Consider the following 19,773-nt stretch of genomic DNA (forward strand, 5'->3'; position numbering starts at 1 on the left):
CTTGAACTTCTCTCCCCTCCTCCTCAGTTCTCACTACTGAGCTGGACAAGGTAGATACTGTGAGATAAAGAGACTCTCCCAGGGTGTTCCCACTCTTCACCACTTTAGGATCCCTTTCCAGCTATTTCAATAGGCATAAAGAAAGCTAGTCCTTCAACAGAATTCTAGTTCAGCTCTTGAGACACTCTGGGATGACAGGATCATGGGACCCTGAGTTGAAAATGACATAGAAATCATCTATATATAAATATAACTAAATAGTTAGGGAATTCTTCAATTGGGGTTGATAAACTTTTTTTTTAAAATTTCCTTTATAACTATATTCCAATATAATCGGTTTCCTTTTATAATCCTATAGGTTTTATTTTAAGCATTTAAAAAACATTATTCTGAAAAGAAAGTCCAAAACATGAACAAGGTTTAGTATCTCGGACCAAATTTAAACTGCCCGTTTTAAAGGCAGAGGGGAAGTAACTTGTCTAAAGTTGCATAGGCAAAGCTAAGACTTGAACCCAGATTTTTCTATCTGGTTCTTACTGAATTTCACAACTGTTTACACCAACATGTATGTACAAGAATCCAAGCCTCTGAAAGTGAGCTAAGTAGGGGTCAAAATTCTTTTTAAAGTGGAGCAGACAAAAATTTCGGTTCCAGAATATTGAGGGCATTGATTAACCTTTAAAGTCAATATCTAGTCTTCAGTAGACAAATAATGGCTATGTCCCACTTTATATAAGCTGTGCTCCATTCTATGTTGGAAAGACCCTAAGTCTTGTAGTCAGAAGACCATTACCTCTCTGGATCTAAATTTCTTATGTATAAAATGAGGAGGCTGAATTAGGTAACATTTAAGGTCCATTTAGCTTTAAATCCTATAATAAAAGGACTTGACTCAAAGAGATAGCTAGCTTGTATAAATAAAATCAAGTTGCTAAGAATAGAAGGAATACAGAAACTTGGGAAGAAACTTTCATTGACAATCTCTCAGATAGGGTGTGAGTGTGTTGGAATACTGCTATAGTGTAGGAAATGATGAGCTGGTTGATTTAGAAAAACGTGGAAAGACTTAGACCAATGAAAGGAGATGCTATTCATCTCCACAGAAAGAGAGAAGTCAAAATATGCATATTATAGTTTTACATATGTAGACAAGTGTACATTTGTATATATGGATATGTTTATGAATATCTATGTAAATGTATTTTAATTGTAGCCTTCTTGGGGATGGGAAAAATATAGTAAAAAGTATATAGTAGAAAATAAACAAAAATAACTTAGAAGGAAGCAAAGTACAGAGAAGACACACACATATGTATATATGTATATGCATATATTATGTATATATGAATACACATTGGTAGGTCTTATATAAACAAGAGTTATTAATATTTTCAAAAGAAAAATATAAGCAGCAACCACTTGGAAAAATATCCAATCTCATGAATAGATAAATAAATTGCAAAAAGCATGTGATAGGACTTCCCGCCCATTAAAATAAAACCAAAAATTAAACAAATAAACAAAAAGGATAAGCCCATTGCTACTCTGACACCTGGATCACAGCAAAAACTTTTGAATATGTTTCTCTACTTTCCCACCCTTCTCACTACCCCCCAACTCTATTTTCCATACAGATTTGAGATCAATCTTCCTAAAGCCATATTTTTCTCATGGTATTTACTCAACTATTTTTAATAGCTCTTAATATAGACCAAATCCTAGTCTAGACCTTTCTGTCTTTATCTGCAACTACTCCCCTACATATGCTGGATTCTCTCACTACACTCAACTACTCGTTTTTCCCTAAACATATCTCATACTTTTTTTTTTTTTTTTGTATTTATTTGTTCATTCAATTCCCTCCCACCATCCACCTGGGTAATAGCACCTACCTTAATTTTTTTCTATCAAAATGTGCCTATCTTTCTAGACCCATCTCAAAGTCATCTCTTCCCCAGAGACTACCTTGATTTCCTCTTCCTGCCTCTGGGCTTCCCAAGTCAAAAGTGAAGCTGTTCTGAACGTTTTTTACTTCTCAGGATACAACTCTTTCAGGGCAGGGGTTGCATATTAATCATCTGAACATTTCTTCCCTCCAGTATTCCCACCCATCCCTATCTTTTCAGCACCTCATACAGTCCCTTGCATGTATTAGATGCTCCAAAGATTGAATGAATGGGAAGGAGAGGGGTGTTGAGATATGGGGTGTTGAGATATGATGGGGTCAAGGGGAGAGAGGCAATGTCAGCAAGATGAGGTGACCCACCAAACAGCTCACCCTCTGGGCCAGGGCTGCCTCTTTCCTTACCTGAGTGGCCAGGACAGAGTCCTGCCTTTCTCTCTGAGGTAGTCAGTGTCAGGGCACAGCTCGCCCACACACCCCAGGAGTGCACCACACCCCTGCTGAGGCCTAGGTATTGGGGGAAGAGAAAGGAAGGGAAAGAGGATGGGTGGGGGGATGGGGGGAGGAGATTTGTTTGCACCATGACCACAGCTGGGGCTGCTGTGGTCAGGGCTGATTCATCCTGTGCTCTGCAGAAGTGTTGGTCTCATAGCCCCACCTAGCCTGATTGGCACTCACCTCCACCCACCCCTGCTTCCTGGGCCCGGACCTAGAAAGCCTGCGTCTCATCTGTGATCCCTGACCGTCCGTCAGTTGGCCTGCTCTAAGAGGCCATCCTTTCGCCTCAGGAAAAACCTCTACAGGTTTTGCTTCTTTTCTCCCACCTTGTGTCCTTTCCTGGAGAAGCCTAATGTTCCCTGGTTTTGTGACAAGGGGATCAAAGGGAATTCCCAAATGCTCTTCACCTTCACAGTGCTATATGTAATACTAACAGTCCAAAACAGGTATCTCATCAGGATGGGAGAACTCTGACAGGCCATCTCTGCTTGCTATTCATTGAGATAATTTTTATATTCTTGCTTTTGCTTCCTCCTGTTAAATGCACATATATCCCATTACACATACACACACACACACACACACACACACACACACACACACACACAACACAAACACCTTTAGCAGGAAAATCTGAACCAGGAATCCTGAGTTTCCTCTTTATCCAATAGCCTAAGGAAAATTCCCAGGGTAAGAGCATTTTTGTACCACTCCCTTTTTTCTACTCCCTTCCCCCTACACAATACCTTAGCAACTCCTTCCCCCTTTTTAGGAAGAGAACACTCAAAAGTCTCCCAAGCCCCTTGTTACTTGCCTGGTTACTCTGATAGCAGTTTAAAGTTTACCAAATGTTTTATATTCTTGAGTGATTCATTCCTTACAATGAAGCAATGAGAGGTAGGAACAAGCGTGACTATCTTCATTCTATAAGATAGGGAAATTGAGGTTCAGAAATGTGAATTGAACTTTGACAAGTCCAAAAATTAGTAGTCGATTCCAAAGCTTCTCTCACTCTCTTCAGTTTGATTCAATTCTCAATTATTAAGACCTACAAAGTTCCTGGAAGTGGGATACAAAGAGAAAAGTAGAAAATGGTTCCTGACCTCAAAGTGCTTATATTCTGGGATGAGGGAATGGCATGTACACCTGTAGGGGAAGAGGTGATCATTCATTGCTTAAGCCACTATTATCAGACAGTTTTGGTCTCCTTTATTTTTACTATCTTCCTTCTCCCCTCTCTTTCATACTTAAAAGATTTCTGTCTTTTTTTTTCATTTTTAAATATTTTACGGGTGTTTTTATTACTGTCATTTCCCAGTGAGTCACATACTTACAAAATTCTCAGATAAATACAGTTAAACAAAACAAATCAAGACTTAAGTATGTTTACAAATTTTATGTCTCATTCTCCACCAGGTACAAGACATACTTCTCCATCAGTTCTCATGTCACCGTTAAGCCATAGTTTAAGAATTAGGAATGACTATAGTTTTCAGGTCCTATATTACTGTGTCCTCCTCAACAGTGAGCTAGAAAATGACAAAAATGTGTAGGGAGGAGCTTCAGAAATACCAGAATCCATATAGTATATCTCCAGTGATTAATTTAACAGTCATTTATTAATCATTTAGTATATGTTAGTGTATGTACAAAGTTGTGTTAGGTGCCTCACCTACAAAGGTAAAAATGAAAAAGAGGATCTGTTTTCTAGGAGCTTAGCTTCTATAGGGTATCCTTACAAAAGACACAGAGAATAAATGGGCTTAACCTCAAGCAAGGGGATTTCCATTAAAGTGATCTCCCTCTGTATGGTGAAGGTTGTTAGACACAGGAACAGGTACTACCAGAGCAGTTGCAAAATCTCCAGCCAAAAGGTGGGGGGATGACTTTTCAGCTTTACAACATTGGGCTGGGGGAGGAGGGTCTGGAATGCCCTGATTAATTCCTTGGGTCAGTGTTATAAGGTTTAGGAGAGATGAAAATCTGCCTCACAGAGCAGTCTCTGTATATGAGTATACAGTATCCTGTCATACAGTATGACTGTATAACAACATTACTGTGACCTGATGGGGAACCTCAAATGTACTGAAGTGGATGTGATAAAATGTAAACAGGGGGTTTAGAAAATGCTAACACTTCAGAAAAGAAGAAAACATCAGGCAGGATGTGTGTGGGAAGTGAATGAGAATTCTTAACATGCTAATCCATACCTGGCTGACTTTAATAGCATTGACCTCACCAGGTTGTTGGCAAGATCAAGTGAGATAATATCTGTAAATTGCTTTGCATATTTTAAGCACTGTAGAACTATTATTATGTAAATATTAAGCATGGAGTGAATTATTATTATTGTTGTTGTTAACATAGTAATAGTAGTTTTCTACCCCAGGTAGTCCAGTGATTCTTAAAAGGTTTGAGCAGAAATTAAAATCCTTTAGAGGCAAAAAAAAAAAAAAAAGGCATTCAGAAATAAGGAATCTGAGTTACTGAGCAAGGAAGGCCTAGAGTGGGGGACTTTAAAGGATATTTCCAACACTTCATTTTACATCTGAGGAAACTGAGGCCCAGAGAACTTGACCAAAGTCACACAGGTAATAAGAGATAGAGAGCTGAATTCAAATGCAGATCCACAGCGTTCTCACCGTCTCTATTCTGTGAATGAGTTCCAGGTAGTAATAACATCAAACTGAAACTCTTGCTTCTAAGACTTCTTTTCCCAGAAGTCCAAGGAAATAATCAGTCTGACAAACATATCATTGTTTGTTTAAATCTAAACATGTTTAAAATCTAAAAGTTAGATTTTAGGTTGAGAGAGTAGGCCTTGGGCCCACTAAGGACAGGACTCTACTTCTCTAGGGACAAAGGAGTTTTAAGAGAGAGCTTTGCATAATAAATGTGGAAATATGTATAACAGAATTACATTTTTAACATATATTGGATTATTTGCTGTCTAAGGGAAGGGGATGGAGGAAGGGAGGAGGAAAATTTTGAAACACAAAGCTTTGCTAAGGTTAACATGGAAAACTATTTTTGCATGTATTTTGAAAGGAAAAAGCTATTAACAAAAAAGAGAGAGAGAGAGACAGAGACAGAGACAGAGAGAGAGAGAGAGACAGAGAGACAGAGAGAGACAAAGAGGACCTCAAAGTCCTAGGGCAAAGGGGCACTAGAAGGAGTGTGAAATGCAGAATGCCTAAGAAAGACTGATTAAGACTCTACCACCTTACCAAGCTAAATAAGTAATGGTACAACTGTACCTCCAAAATCACAGAACGTTAAGGCTGGAAGGGACCCTGTAGATTATCTAATCCACTACTCATTCTGCAGATAAGAAAATTGAGACTATATGGTCACAGTAAACTAGTGTTAGAACTAAGATGAAAAGCTCAGCCTCTGGATGGTTCAGTCCTCCTTTCTTCATCCAAAAGTAGTGTATCTTTACCCAGTATGTACCTCATGTATCTCACAACAAAGGAAAAATCTCATGCATGAATTGACTGCTGAAAGGAGAAATGTATTAGAAATAAAAGGAGAAAGGCAATAAGAATATTATCAAGTAAAAATAATTATTAGATAAAAAGTAATTAAAATTCTTAGGTTAAAAATTAGGGGAAAAGAAAAAAGTTAAAAATTAAAACAAAACAAAACAAAACATGGGGCAGCTAGATGATTCAACAGATCGTGCACCAACCCTGAAATCAGAAGCACCTGAATTCAAATTCAGTCTCATTTACTTAACTTCCAGGCTGTATGACCTTGGACAAGTCATTTAACCCCAATTGCCTCATCCCTCCAAAAAAAGGGAAAACTAAAGAGAAAACACAAAGATTCTTGGTTTTGCAAGAGAAATACATGCCTGGAGCATATTGGAAAGGGCTTAGGCTCCAGGTCTAGTCCAGTTCTCTAATTTACTGATTGACTTGAGGCAAAACATTTTTCCTTCTTTGAAATACTTGACTGCTCATCAGCAAAATGGAGAAGCTGAAAGAGATGGTCTCTAAGGTTCCTTTACAGATGTCCTTGAGCCTTCTTTAATTCCAAAATGTCAAGTATCATTCTCATATAGGTGCAAACTCGGGCCCCCTGAGCTATTCCATGGACTAGATAAGCTGAGTCCTCCTCTAGTAGTCCAGCTCTAGGCTAAGTTGCTTCCTTCCCTAAATACTCCTGGGCTTTTTCCTAGTATATTCCAATACTTCCCAAATCTTACTTCCTACCATAGCAGTAAAATCCTGACTTGCTTCTCCACCTCCTCCTCCCCTTGCACCTGCCTTATGCCTGGACCTCCACACCCTGTATGCTGGTTTCCTTTCTCAGAATCCTAGAACTCCCACAGAAGGGGAAGGAGAAGGAGAAAGGAAACAGAGAGGATCTGAAAAGGAGAGCATGAGAATATGCAGCTGGAGAAATTGAGATGGAATGAATTGTAGGCAAAACCTCAAGGCAAGCAAATCCTGTCTTCTCTGTTCTCTGTTTGGGGAAAGGCTAACCTGGCAACACTGAATTGTTCTCGGGTTACCTGGGGTTTCTCATGGTATCCTCAGGACAGAGAACAGTGCCTGATTGTAGTGCCTAAAATGTAGCCCCACAGTAGGTCCCTAAAAATGTTTATTGCCTGATTGATGGTCATATTCTCTAACCCTCCATGACCCCCAAAAGACTTCTTAGATTCACAGAACATTAGAGCTAAGAGGGCTTTAATTTGAATTCCTTAATTTGAAAGATGAGGAAACTGAAGCCCAGAGAAGGGGAAATTATAATTTAATAGTCAAGTCTGGACTAGAACTATGTGCCTAGTTTATAATCTAGAATATATATATTCTCTCTCTCTCTCTCTATATATATATATGTAAATGGCCAGTTATATATATATATATATATATATATATGTATATAGCCAGTTTACAATCTAGAACAAAATTTTTTATGTGTATATTTATTTATGTGTGTATATATATATATACATATATATATTTAGTATTTTGTTTTTTTCCAAATCCATGCAAAGATAGTTTTCAACATTCACTTTTGCAAAACTTTATGTTCCAAATTTTTCTCCCTCTCCCCCCATCCCCCTCCCCAAGACAGCAAACAGTGCAATATAGGTTAAATATGTGCAATTCTTCTAAACATATTTCCATATTATACAAGAAAAATCAGATCAAAAGAGGAAAAGACATGAAGGGAAAATAAAAACAAGCAAGCAAACAACAACCAAAAAAAAGTGAAAATACTATGCTATGATCCACATTTAGTCTCCATAGTTATCTTTCTGGATGTAGAGCACTTTCCATCACAAACTGTTGGAATTACTTTGAATCAACTCTGAATCACTGTTGAAAAGAACCAAATCTATCACAGTTGACTATCATATAATTTCGTTACTGTATACAATGTTCTACTGGTTTTGCTTATTTCACTCAATATCAGTTTATTTAAGTCTAAGTTTTTCTGAAATCAACATGGTCATCATTTCTTGTAGAACAATGATATTCCATTACATGCATATACCATAACTTATTCAGCCATTCCCCAACTGAGGGGCAGCCACTCCATTTCCAGTTCATTGTCAGTACAAAAAGAATTCCAGTATATTTTTTACATTTTCTTCCAACTTCTTACTTCCAAAGCTCCTTGGGATTTCCAGAGAATCCAAGGTAATAGTCAATTAGTCTGACAATCTAATCATTGGTATTAATGAAAGAAGTCTAGAGAAGGAAATCTTTTCTTTCCTCAAGCCTTGTGTCTCTCCAGGAAACATTCATTGTTTTAATGGTACCAGGAAGAGAAAGGGAGACTATGTTAAGAGGGAAGATGGTAGTAAAGTATACAAGTCTTTTAGGATTGTCCCCAAAAGATTAAATGTGATCTCATAAAGCACTTTTTTGGGGAGGAAAGCATGAAAGCAGCTTATAACATTAAAATATGTTTGTATCTTTGCTAAGGTACAGAGTAGTGTAGCCCATAGAACACTGAATTTAGAGCTTACATTTTCTTGAGTTTTTTTTAAGTCTTGGCAATCTGGTGAAACCTAAATGGTTTAAAATTCTCTTAACTCTTTCCCCCCTCTCCAAGTCTATAACATCACTCCTCTGAAACTGTGACTACCACTACTCTGGTACAGAACCTCATCATTTCACACCTATATTATTGCAATAACCTGATGGTGGGTCTGCCTGCCCCAAATCTTTCCCTACTTCAGTCCATCCTCTATTCAGCTACCAAAGGAATCTTCCCAAATTGCAGCTCTGACCATATCATCTCCCTTTATCATTCAATAAACTCCAATGAATTCCTTTTATTTCCAGGATCAAATATAAAAACCTCTGTTTAACTTTTAAAGCTCTTTATAATCTGCCTTTTCCTATCTTTCCATTTATTTTTTTGAGGCAATGATGATTAGGTGACTTGCCCAGGGTCACACAATTAGTAGTAAACATCTGAGGCTGAATTTAAACTCGGATCCTCCTAACTCCAGGGTGAGTACAGATAGAGAGGCCATCTATCTGCCCCCTTTCCTTTCTTCTTTCCCATCCTTTAGTGTCAGGGCCCTTCTCATTATTTTTCCTCATCCTCCTGACCCCAGACCTAGCACTCTATTCACTTGGGATCCAACCGAAATGACAGAACAACTTTCTCTCTCCAGATGCAATGTTCCCTCTACTATACATGCTGTTACACATCCCTCCTCACCTTCCCCTTCCCCTGCCCCCATGTATATTATAGCTAGTTATACTTGTATAGCTTGTCTTCTCCTAGATTCCAGTTCTGGTCTGTGAGAACAAGGATCTTGTTTTATCTGAATTTATCCTCCAAGCTCAGTATATATTTTCACTTAGTAGGAGCTTAATAAATGTTATTTGCTTTAGTGCCGTCTCTGCCACTGGTTGGCTGTGTGCCTTTGGGTAAATTTTTCCCCTCTCAGGGCCTCCCTCTGCAAAATGAAAGGCCCAGTCTAAAATGGTCTCTAAGGTCCCTTCTGGCTTGGACACTCGAGGGTTGAAGGATTTTTGGATTTATTTAGGCAATGGCCTCCTTAGCGTGGGAGTCAGCTTGGCCAGGCTCTCTGCCCTGTTTTGTGAGGCTTGGTTCTAAGGAGGGTCTGTGATGCTTCCCCAATGAGCTGCTGGGAAGACTGGTTAGCAGAAAGTCTTGCTCTCTGCCCTGGAAAAAGGATTCTGTCTCCGCCTGAGCCACTCCTGCCTCCCCCGCTCTCTCTATCCTCTCTGCACTACCCCCCCACTCCCCACCTCCCAGCTCAAAACATGCCAGGAACAGAAGCCGGAGTGTGTATGTGTAAGGGAGTGTGTTGGGGGGAGAAGAGAATGGGGGCCTTGAAAGGGGATTGGATGTTTCCAGCCAGTCTTTGAGGAGACTCAGCCTGCAGACACCAGAGGACTGATGTTTTGGGGCCCGAATTAGGGTCTGTTGTCTGGAAAGCCGAAGGGAGTCATTAGCAAGTGGGAGAGAAATCCTGAGCAGCATCGAAGCTCTGAAGTGAAGCTGGATTGCCGGAGGTCTAAAGGACTGGGGACTCATGGCGCTGACATTTCCCCATCTGGAGAGACTCTTAGGCTGGATCCTGTCCAACACCCCCACCTAGTGGTCTAAGGCGGTACTTCCCAGCTTTGCTATTCCCTTCCCTCCCCAGCTCGTTCTGTCCAAAGCTCCTTTCCTTTTTCTCATTCCCCACCTCTTCAGCAACAGTGCCTTAAGGGTTTGATCCATCCTCATCATTTTATAAGACAGCAAAATTTTATAAGACAAAAAAATTTTTTCCAGAAAGAGGAAATTAACAAGGTTTGCTCTATTTGTTTAGTCATTTTTCAGTTGTATTTGATTCTATGACCTCTTTTAGGATTTTCTTGGCAGAGATGCTGGAGTGCTTTGCCATTTCCTTTTCCAGCTCATTTTACAGAGGAAAAAAACCGAGGCAAATAGGGTGAAGTGACTTTCCCAGAGTCACACGGTCAATAAGTGTCTGAAGACGAATTTAAAGTCAGGTCTTCCTAACTCCACAGATCCAGCACTCTAGCTCTGCTTAACTTTGACAAGTGGCCATTCACAGTTCTTTGGTTCTTACAGTAACAAGGAGATCATTCCTTCAAAGATACAGCTTATTCCATCGCTGACAACTCTGTGTGTCTGTGTGTTTTTTTTTTTTTAATTTGGAAATTAAATTAGAACTTTTAACTATTAATACAAATGCCAAGACACTACACAAAACATCTACAGGTACTTTTTAAAATAACTTTTTGAATTGTTCACAAACATTTCCTACACAATCCAACATACAACAGAGAAATGGCACATCTTCCTTTCAAATCTGCATACAATGGGAAAAACCCATTGTTGGTAACTAATGCTAGAACACCTTTCTATGTGTGGAGTCAAAATTTGACTCTTTGAATCTCCACTTCCAGGTCTCATATCTATTCCTGTCCTCTGGAATAACAAAGAATAAATCTGACCACAGTTTGATCTATCTGAAGGAAGACTGGACTTAAAGTCAGAAGATCTGTGTTCTACCATCAAAGCACTTGGATAAGTCATTTAATTTCTATTAGGCCCATTTTTCTCAAATGGAAAATGAAAGAAAGTGCTTTGCAATTATAATTGGTTAAGGTTTGGTCCTGTGGTTTTACTGGTTTAAAGTTGGGCATCTTAAATTTTTTCCACTCATGACCCCTTTTGACCCAAGAAATTTTTATGTGACCCTAGATACATAGGTATATAAAATCAAGTATTTACTGATAATAAAACATAATTTCCTGACTCTCATATTCAATTATGAGACATGACCTACAGTTTAAGAAGTTTTGGTCTAAAGGAATTCATAGAAACTTACTCTATAAAAGCAGGTCAGCACCATATCTGCAACATATAGTTTGACAAAGTACTAGAACATTGAAAGGTTAAATGGCTTGTTCAGGGTCACACAGCCAATATATGTCAGAGGCAGTATTTAAACCCATATCTTTTTGGCTTTAAGCTGCTTCAAAAGCTATAAAATACTATAGAAATGGGCTGACCACCCCTGAGGTGCTTGAAGACAATTATTTTGTCTCCTCTACATTTTCTCTTCATGAATAACATACTCAAGTCCTTCAATTAGTAAAGCAGTGGTGTCAAACTCAAATAAAACAGGACTACTAAATCTTATATAAGGATTCCTATAGGAGCACATTGACTTAATATTACATATTAACATAATCTATGTTTTATGGTATTTTTATCTGTTTTGTTAAATATTTTCCAATTATATTTTAACCTGGCTTCCAGGGACAGGAGGGAATATTGTAGGTTATATAGTTAACATTTCTGCAATAAGGGATTTAGTCCCCATTTCAATTAGAAAGTTTTTTCTTCTAGTATCAATTGTCCTTGCTGTGGTTCATTTTCTTTGGTTCTATCCTCATAGGATCAGTAAACTCTGTGTATATATAGTCCTACCTTAAGATTATATATTTTGTTTGTTTTATTTTGGGAAGGCAATCGGGTTAAATAACTTGCACAGTGTTACACAGCTAGTAGGTATCTGAGGTAAATTTGAACTCGGGTCCTCCTGACTCAAGGATTGATACTCCATCCATTGTGCCATTTTAGCATTGTTTCTAAATTTAAAAAAATAATAATAATAGTCTTTGAAATATTTGGGCTTCTCTTCAGCCTTCCCTTCAGGCATCAAGGTGGTTCAAGGGATAGAGTTCTGGGTTCAAATTAGACCTGACACTTCCTAGTTGCAAATAAAGCTCTACCTCTCTCTCCAGTCAATAGGTAATTCTACTTCTGGGAATTTGATTGTTTTGTTTGGTAGTCATTTGTTTGCTTATTCTTTACACACCTCAAAAGATGGGGTAAAGAGGAAATCAGTGAACCAAGGATGTGGGGAGGAAGTAGGAAGGCTGGGGAGAAGGGCATAAAAGGATGAAGAGAAAGTGTTAGAATTCCAAGACCTTGCACAGGTATTAGACACCATTCTCTTTTAATGCTAATAACACCCATTTCTAATTTCCTGGGGTTATATCCAAAGACCTATCCTATGACAGGTTGCTTCAGTTCCTTCCTGGAACCCACAGGGTTTAAAATTTAAATATCTCTGTGGGTAAAGTAAACACATGTGCTGCTCAGCTGGGAAAAGGAAATTTGGCACTGGCCCAACATCCTCCCCTAACCCCTACCCCACCCCGAGCTTCCGTTGTGTGGTTTCTTAAGAGTACAACTTATTCCCTACTGTAGTTTGTGGGCAGAAAGCCAAAATCTGCCTCCCTGCCTCTTTGGAACTCAGGAACTAGAGATCAGTAAACCTGTTGAGGGTTTGAGTCAAGTAGTAGGGTAAAAGGATAATAGAGATAATTGTAAAATTCTACCAAATGCATTACAAAGTAACTTTGCAAGGCAGATATGGGGGAGGTTTGGCTAGGCAATAACATCCACGGGAAAGAGATAGGAGAGTTTTAGTGGACTGCAAACTCAGGATGAGTCACAGTGAGATATAGTAGCCACAAAGGCCTGAGTGATCTTCTGCAGCTTGAAGGGAGAGGCAGGGCCGTCTCAAAGGACCTGGTAGTTGGGTCCTTTGAGTCAGGCTCCTCTGAAAGGTTAAGTTTAGTTCTGGACATCACTGCTTAGGAAGCTTAGGGCAGGTATACTGAGGAGGAATGACTAGGAGGGGAAGGGTTTTGAGACTTAGCCATAGGAGGATGAGCAGAAGAAATTGGGGATGTTTAGTCTGAAGGAGAGAAGGCTCAACAGGTACATAATAACTGTCTTCAAGCATTTGGATTGTTCTGCGGAAAAAGGTTTAAAGATTTCTTTTGCTTGGTTCCAGAAAGGCAGACCTTGGAATAAGGAGGAAAAATTACAAAGAGGCAGACTTTGTGTCCATGTAAGGGAAAATATTCTAGCAATTAAACCTGTCTAAAAGTAGAAGAGGTTGGCTTGGAAGGGGTGGGTTCCTTTTCACTTGAAATTTTCATGTGGGGGTGGGGTGAATGCCACTTTCTGAGAAGGGAATCTCAGCTAGGGAGTGATTAGTCTAGAAATTTTTGGAGTTTTCCCATTGATCACATTCTGATTCTCTGAAGTGAAGGGGAATATGTTAGAAGAGAATTGCAACTCCCTTTGTCTGCCAGTCAACCTAAGATCTGTTAAAAATCTCAACTGAAAAAGGCCAAGGTCTCTCACTTTATCCAGGGCCATCTCCAGAAGTCTTGATCTGTATCTTGTCACTGGACATGGCTTTGGAGGGAAAATGAGGCAGGTGACTTTGCACAGTCCTCCCTTACTCAAATCCAATCTTGCATGTTATAGTCTGACATGTTCCTGATGTCATGATACTCTTCAAGAATGAAGGAAAAACAACAACCCTCTTTTTTTTTTTTTTTTTGTCAAATACTCCTTGATTTTTTGCCCAAATCAACGAGGAGTCAAAAATGGATTTTATTCTGAAATCTACCAATCTGTGATTGATTGATGCTCTATGACTTCCTATTGTCAAAGGTTGGGCCAATCCAGTTTTTGCCTCTTTGCTACAAAAAATAAAGAATCACAGTTTTGAGAGTAGAAAGAAGCTTTGAATTCATCAATTCCAATGTCTTCATTTTAAAGATGAGGGATCCAAGGCAAACAGAAGTTAAATGACTACTAGGTTCATACAACTAGTGTATCTGGAGCAAGATTTGAATCCAAATTCAGGAAGATTCCAAATCCCATGCTTTATTTATTATATCAGGTTACTTATCCAAATTTACCCCTTTAAATATACACTGAGATCAGACATACAAAGCAGAGACATTCTAAGCCTTATGGCTGAAGTGGTACAACCATAGAGAGAAACCAAGTTTGTGGAAAGCACAGTGGCTTGAGTCCATGGAAATTATACCGTAGAGGTCTGGCATCATGAGCATGTTCTTTGCCTGATGCATGGAAGTCATTCTGCTCCAAGCAACTCAAAACTTCCAGAGACATAATGGAACACTCTGGTGTTCTCTTCTTTAAAATAACTTTGTGAATCTCCCATACTTGTGAACTCCAGTGAGTACTTAAATGCATTAGTGAGTTAGAGAATTTGCTAAGTACCATGCTAAATTAGGCAACTGTCATATCTCTTTGTAAGGATTCCAACAGAACACAACTATTGGTTGGCAACCTGGGAAGTAGGATTCAGAGAGAATTCTTGCAACTTCTCTTGCCCTTCACTACGCTCTAACATCTGATACCTGGAGATCAAACTTCTGAATATTTTCCTTATGTTATTTTTCATTACAGCCACCAAAGTAGACCTTTCCTCTTCCAACCTAAATAAATTAAAGGGGCATGACTTGAATGTTCTTAAAAATTGACAGGAATGGTGGTACCTTTATTTTCCTAACTCAATGCTTTCTAGTTTCTTAAAACACCCTATTCAGATGATTCTTTCTTTTAATCCCTCATGGGGGAACTCCTTTTCTTTCTTCCTGGTGAGCAAGATATATGTGGGGAAGCACATTAATATCAAGAAAACAATATTTTAAAAAGATATTATACCAGTGATCCAATCTGTAGAACCTATTCTCAAACTCTTTAGGGCAACTCTAGGAAGTGAACAACACAGATGGGGACTTATCTTCTGATCCTTCCCAGAGCTGATCTCCGCTCCCAAACCCTCCTTTATAATACATAAGAAATTATTTTGGGGAACTGCTGTGCTGATTTTGCTACCTTCAGCCTTATCCCTATTTTATCAAATACATACTTCACATGGATGTCAGGTCAATTCTCAGATCTGATCATTCATACCTCTTCTCAAAATCCTACAATGACTCCCTATTATCTATTAATAGGTATAAAGTGCTCGGTTTGGATCAGGAAGACTTGCATTAAACTCCACCCTCAAATACCAGTTGTATTTCCCTGGGCATGCTACTTAACTTGTTTGCAGCTGTTTCCTTGATTGTAAAATGGGAATAGTAATAGTTATCTCTCTCACAGAGTTGTTATAAAGATCACATGAGATATTATTTGTAAAGTGCTTAGCAAAATGCTTGATCCATGGTGGACACTATATAAATGCCCAAATATATAAAGTCCAAACTCTAAACTAAGAATCAAAGTTCTCCTCAACACGGCTCCCTTTTAACCTTATTTTATATATCTCAAATTGTGCTTTAGTCAAAGCGACTACTTGCTGGTCTTCATACATCTGCATATCCTACCTGATGCTTCGGCTGACACCACCTCTGGAGCCTAGAATGCTGCCTTTCCCCAACTCCTGTTAAAATCCTCTTTAGCCTTTGAGAGTTAGCTTAAATATTACCTCCTCCAAGAAGTCTATCCTGATCTCCATTCAAAAAAGGCTTCTCCCCCTACCTCCCCCTCCTCAGACCTCATATAGCATGGTGCTGTGCTTCTTATCTAACACAGTGAGGGGCTCGCCTCTTCTAGCACTGTGCCAGTGTACTCTAAGTGTACCAGTGTTCCATTTCACCTTGAAATTATCATAACTTTCCTATTAGAAAGCAAGATAGTGCAGTGGCTAGGAAGTTCTGAGTTCAAATCCAACCTTAAACACTTAATGGTTGTGATATCCTAGGCAAATCACTTAACCTTTACACCATTTCCTTATCTCTAAAATAGAGATAATAATACAGTCTACTTCCCAGGACAAAAATGAGACAAATATGAGAATATTTCTGAAGTACTATAGTGTACTTCACTATATGAGGCAAAAGAACAAAACATTTGAAAAGCATTACTATTTGCTAATCACTGTGCTAAGCTAGAGGGTTAGCTCTCTAAAGCCAGAGAAAATGTCTTATCTCTCTTCTTATCTTTTTCAGTGTCTTATAGTGTCCTCAACATTAACATAAATGTTAGCTGAATTGCTTACCTCATATGTGCTGACCTGTGCCCAGTCCAACATAACCAAATGAGTGTCTCTAGCATGCCAAGGGAAGAAGCAAGAGGAGGATCCATTCTGTGTGTTTGGTCTGGACACAGATACGAATCCTGATTTGTTCAAAACTTCACTATCAGAACTATCAGTAGGCTAAGGGTACAGGAGCTGAATTTGACATCTGAGTTGTGGTTATCTCAGATCTCAACATGTTCCAGACACTGAAAAAAGATAAGGCATCTGCATAAACTCTAGGTTTTAGCTGATAGCTTTGCTCAGAAGAGAGAACAGAGAATCATAGTATTTAGAGCTGGAAGATCTTATTCCCTTACAGATGAAGAAACTAAGGTACACAAAGGCAGAGTTTATTACCTGAGGTCATAGAGCTGGTAAGCAACAGAGGCCAGATTCAGACACAGGTATTAAGGCTGCAAACTCAATGTTCTCTCCATTACATTAAGCTATTGTGGTTAGAGATCTCAGAGGCACAGCCACTATTTTTCTTGTCCGGAGCAGGCAACTAGTTGGGTGGTTTTTGGGCCAAGATTTGAGGGAATGGGAGTCCTGGCACCCCAGAGCAAAGAAGCTGACTCCCTTTATTGTGTAGTCTATCTCCTCAGTGTCCTGAACCTCAATAAAAGTTTAAGACTGATTCTTGAAAGAGGTGACTTGGAAGATTAGTGACTAGAGATCTGTAGCTCTGTGGTTGCAGCCCCTAGTCCAAGACTGAAGTCTTCACTGCTCTGTTTTTCTTTGTCCCTTTCTAACATAAATATTCCCTTCTTTCACTAACTTTCTCAAACACTTCCTGGCGTGAAAAGAAGCAGGCAACATCACTTGCTCATTAAGTAAGCTCTGATCCGTTATGTCAATTCAACTTAAATAGTTATTAAGCTAACATATACAAAGCACAGCAGTGCCTCTTAGCTACTGGTGATGCAAAAATAGATAAAATACAGTACCTGTTCATGAAGGATATAAAATATAGTATCAGGGAAAGACAATACCCAATTAACTATGATCCAAGAGTAACTATGATAACTGCAAAGGAAAGTTCCAGGTAAAGTGTTATAAAGAAACCTGAGGAGAGAGGGGGAAAAACACCAAAGCAGAAGGTAACAACCAGCAAGACATAGGCAATCTAACTCTGGGTACTAGACAGGGCAGAATTGTGACCAGAACCTTATTGACTCTTTGATTAAATTAATTATTAAGAATTTCCTTGATGCATAGATATTTTTTGAATGATGCAAACTCTAGAAACCTGAGGATGGCAATAACATAGAAGAGAGGATTGAGCTAAAGGCTAGAATTATCCCCCCATTTGATTGTAAATAAACCCTTGTAGGTGGAGCTTGTTTACTACTCATCTTTATTACTAGTGTCTGGAACAGTGTCTGGAACAAGGTAGGTTGAAAGTATGTATGTATATATACATACATACATACTTACATATACACATATTCATCCCGGTATACATATTCAATATACACGTGTATATATATGAATTGGCACACAAAACTTGGGGTCCTAGAACTCAGTTCAAGCACTCTGACCCTTTGTCTGGGAGAGGGGATAAATGGGTACTCTATACATGGGACAGAAATATAATGGTATTTAGAGTTCCAAAGGACTTTTGAGATCAGTAATTCCCTCGTTAAAGTGATAAGGAAAATGACAGAGGTAAATGGATTTCTGAGGAACCAAAGAGAAAATCAGCTACCCTTCCAAGTCCTCAAACCTCAGCAGAGTTACTTTAGAGTCTCTCCTTAGATTTCACAGCTCCAACGCTTCAGAGCCCTCCCCACCGGCTTAAAATGGAATTTCTCGAGCCCATTCCCCACCCCCTTTTTCCTTGGACGCCTTTTTTCCTTTGGATACTACAATCTAGCCTTATGCGCTCCCAGGGGATCGGCGCTGAACCTAGTCGCGGGCTAGAAACCTTCACGAACTAAATTCGAGCCCTACCTCCCCCAGACCTGTTCCATCCGACAGCTCAGCTGCCTACCTAACAGGTGAGTCCCGGAGTCGACTCTTCGCACTCTCTTCCTCCTGGCATAGACGCTCAAGCTCCAAAATTGTGTCCTTCGGGTAGGCTCGTCACTGACACAGGGCTGGGAGTGAGGAGGGGGGAAAGGGTTGGCTCCATACCTGCCCCAGACCGCTTCAATCTCGACCCCTCCTCCGCTCCGGAGCGGGGTGTTTACAATTTCGGTGCTGCGCTAGGGATTCGACGTTTGAAGTTGGGCAGGAAGTGGGGAGGAGGGGGCGGGGGGAGACGGAGGGGGCTGTGGGTTCCTGCTGTAGAGAGGTATCGCGTCCCCCCTTCGCTTTCCCCTTATCACCCCCTCTCCTGAGACTGCTAACACTGCTGGGTGGGCGCACGGGCAGTCTAGGGGCTGCTCCAGTTCCAGGACCCGGGGCGCACACAGGACCCGAGGGGACCCCGCCTCCTGGCTCCTGCTTTTCAGAGTAGAGGGGAGGGGTGGGGACTAGGGGCCCTGCAGTCTCCAGGATAGCTCTAGCACAGGTGTGGGCGTGAAGGGTGCAGTGTTGTCACCCTTCGGCTGGGTTTCAGACGCTTCACAACCAACTTTCCGTATTGGTAAAACAGCGACTCCCCTACCGCAGAGTACTCTATAGTGCGCGCGGCGTTGTCCTAGTTCAAAGGTGGCATATGTCAAAAGACCTGGATGCTAGAGACTTCTGGCTTTGCTACTTAATTACATTGACTTTTGATCATGTCGCTGTCCCTCGGATTGCCATTTCCTCTCGTCAAATAAAAATGTTGGACGAAACGGCCTCTAAGGCCCCTTCCAGCGCATACTATAGTCTTCTTATTGTTTAAGGTCCCTTCTAAGTCGAATATTCTGTGGAGGTGGGGATTGATTCTCAAACCCTAAAACATTTGCAGATTTTGTTGCGAAGGAGTGGAATTCTTACTAGCCGTAGGAACCTCTAGGACGCAGAGCAGAAAGTTTGGGATCCAAAAATGTTTGTCGATTGACCGCTGGTGACGGGCGTGGTTTCAAAACAATGAAATGGAAAGAGCGTACAGAACTTGGCTCTCTTGTCACCTTGTGCATGTCACTTCTTCCAGACCTCGATTTGCAATTCTGTAAAATGGGGGAGGGCTGAACTTTAGTTGCTAAATGATATCAAAAGTCCCGATAAACAGGTGGTTTTTAAACTTGGAGTTCATGAACTTGATTGTTTGTTTTAACTTTGTATCTGTATTCAATATAATTAGTATCCTTTGATTGTTACGCACTGAAAAACAAGTTTCTGAGAAGGGGTCCCAGCCTCCATCAGAATGCCAGAGGGGCCCGTGATACATACACATACACAAAGATTAAAAATTCCGTACCCTCAAATCCAAGACTTGTGATCCTGAGACTCTTGAAATCTTCTGCTCGGCGAGACTAAAAAGCAGCAGGGGCGTAAATGAACAAAACATCTAAGCTCCCTTTTTCTGTCGTCACCTGAGGGCGCATTT

At 39.9% G+C, this 19,773-nt stretch overlaps 1 protein-coding gene across 2 annotated transcripts in view; it reads right to left on the reverse strand.

The window, feature by feature from the left end:
• Positions 1-18,592, reverse strand: part of CCND3 (cyclin D3) — a 114,658-nt gene extending 96,066 nt beyond the window's left edge. The window contains exon 1 of one of the 2 annotated variants that reach the window (XM_051996945.1): positions 18,286-18,592. The gene's annotated coding sequence lies outside the window, so the exon portion shown is untranslated. The remainder of the gene's footprint in view (positions 1-18,285) is intronic. The other variant, XM_051996946.1, reaches the window with a different exon arrangement.
• Positions 18,593-19,773: the final 1,181 nt, after the last annotated feature.

This window comes from Antechinus flavipes, chromosome 4 (assembly GCF_016432865.1).
Source record: "Antechinus flavipes isolate AdamAnt ecotype Samford, QLD, Australia chromosome 4, AdamAnt_v2, whole genome shotgun sequence".
In the NCBI taxonomy this organism is placed as follows: Eukaryota; Metazoa; Chordata; class Mammalia; order Dasyuromorphia; family Dasyuridae; genus Antechinus; species Antechinus flavipes.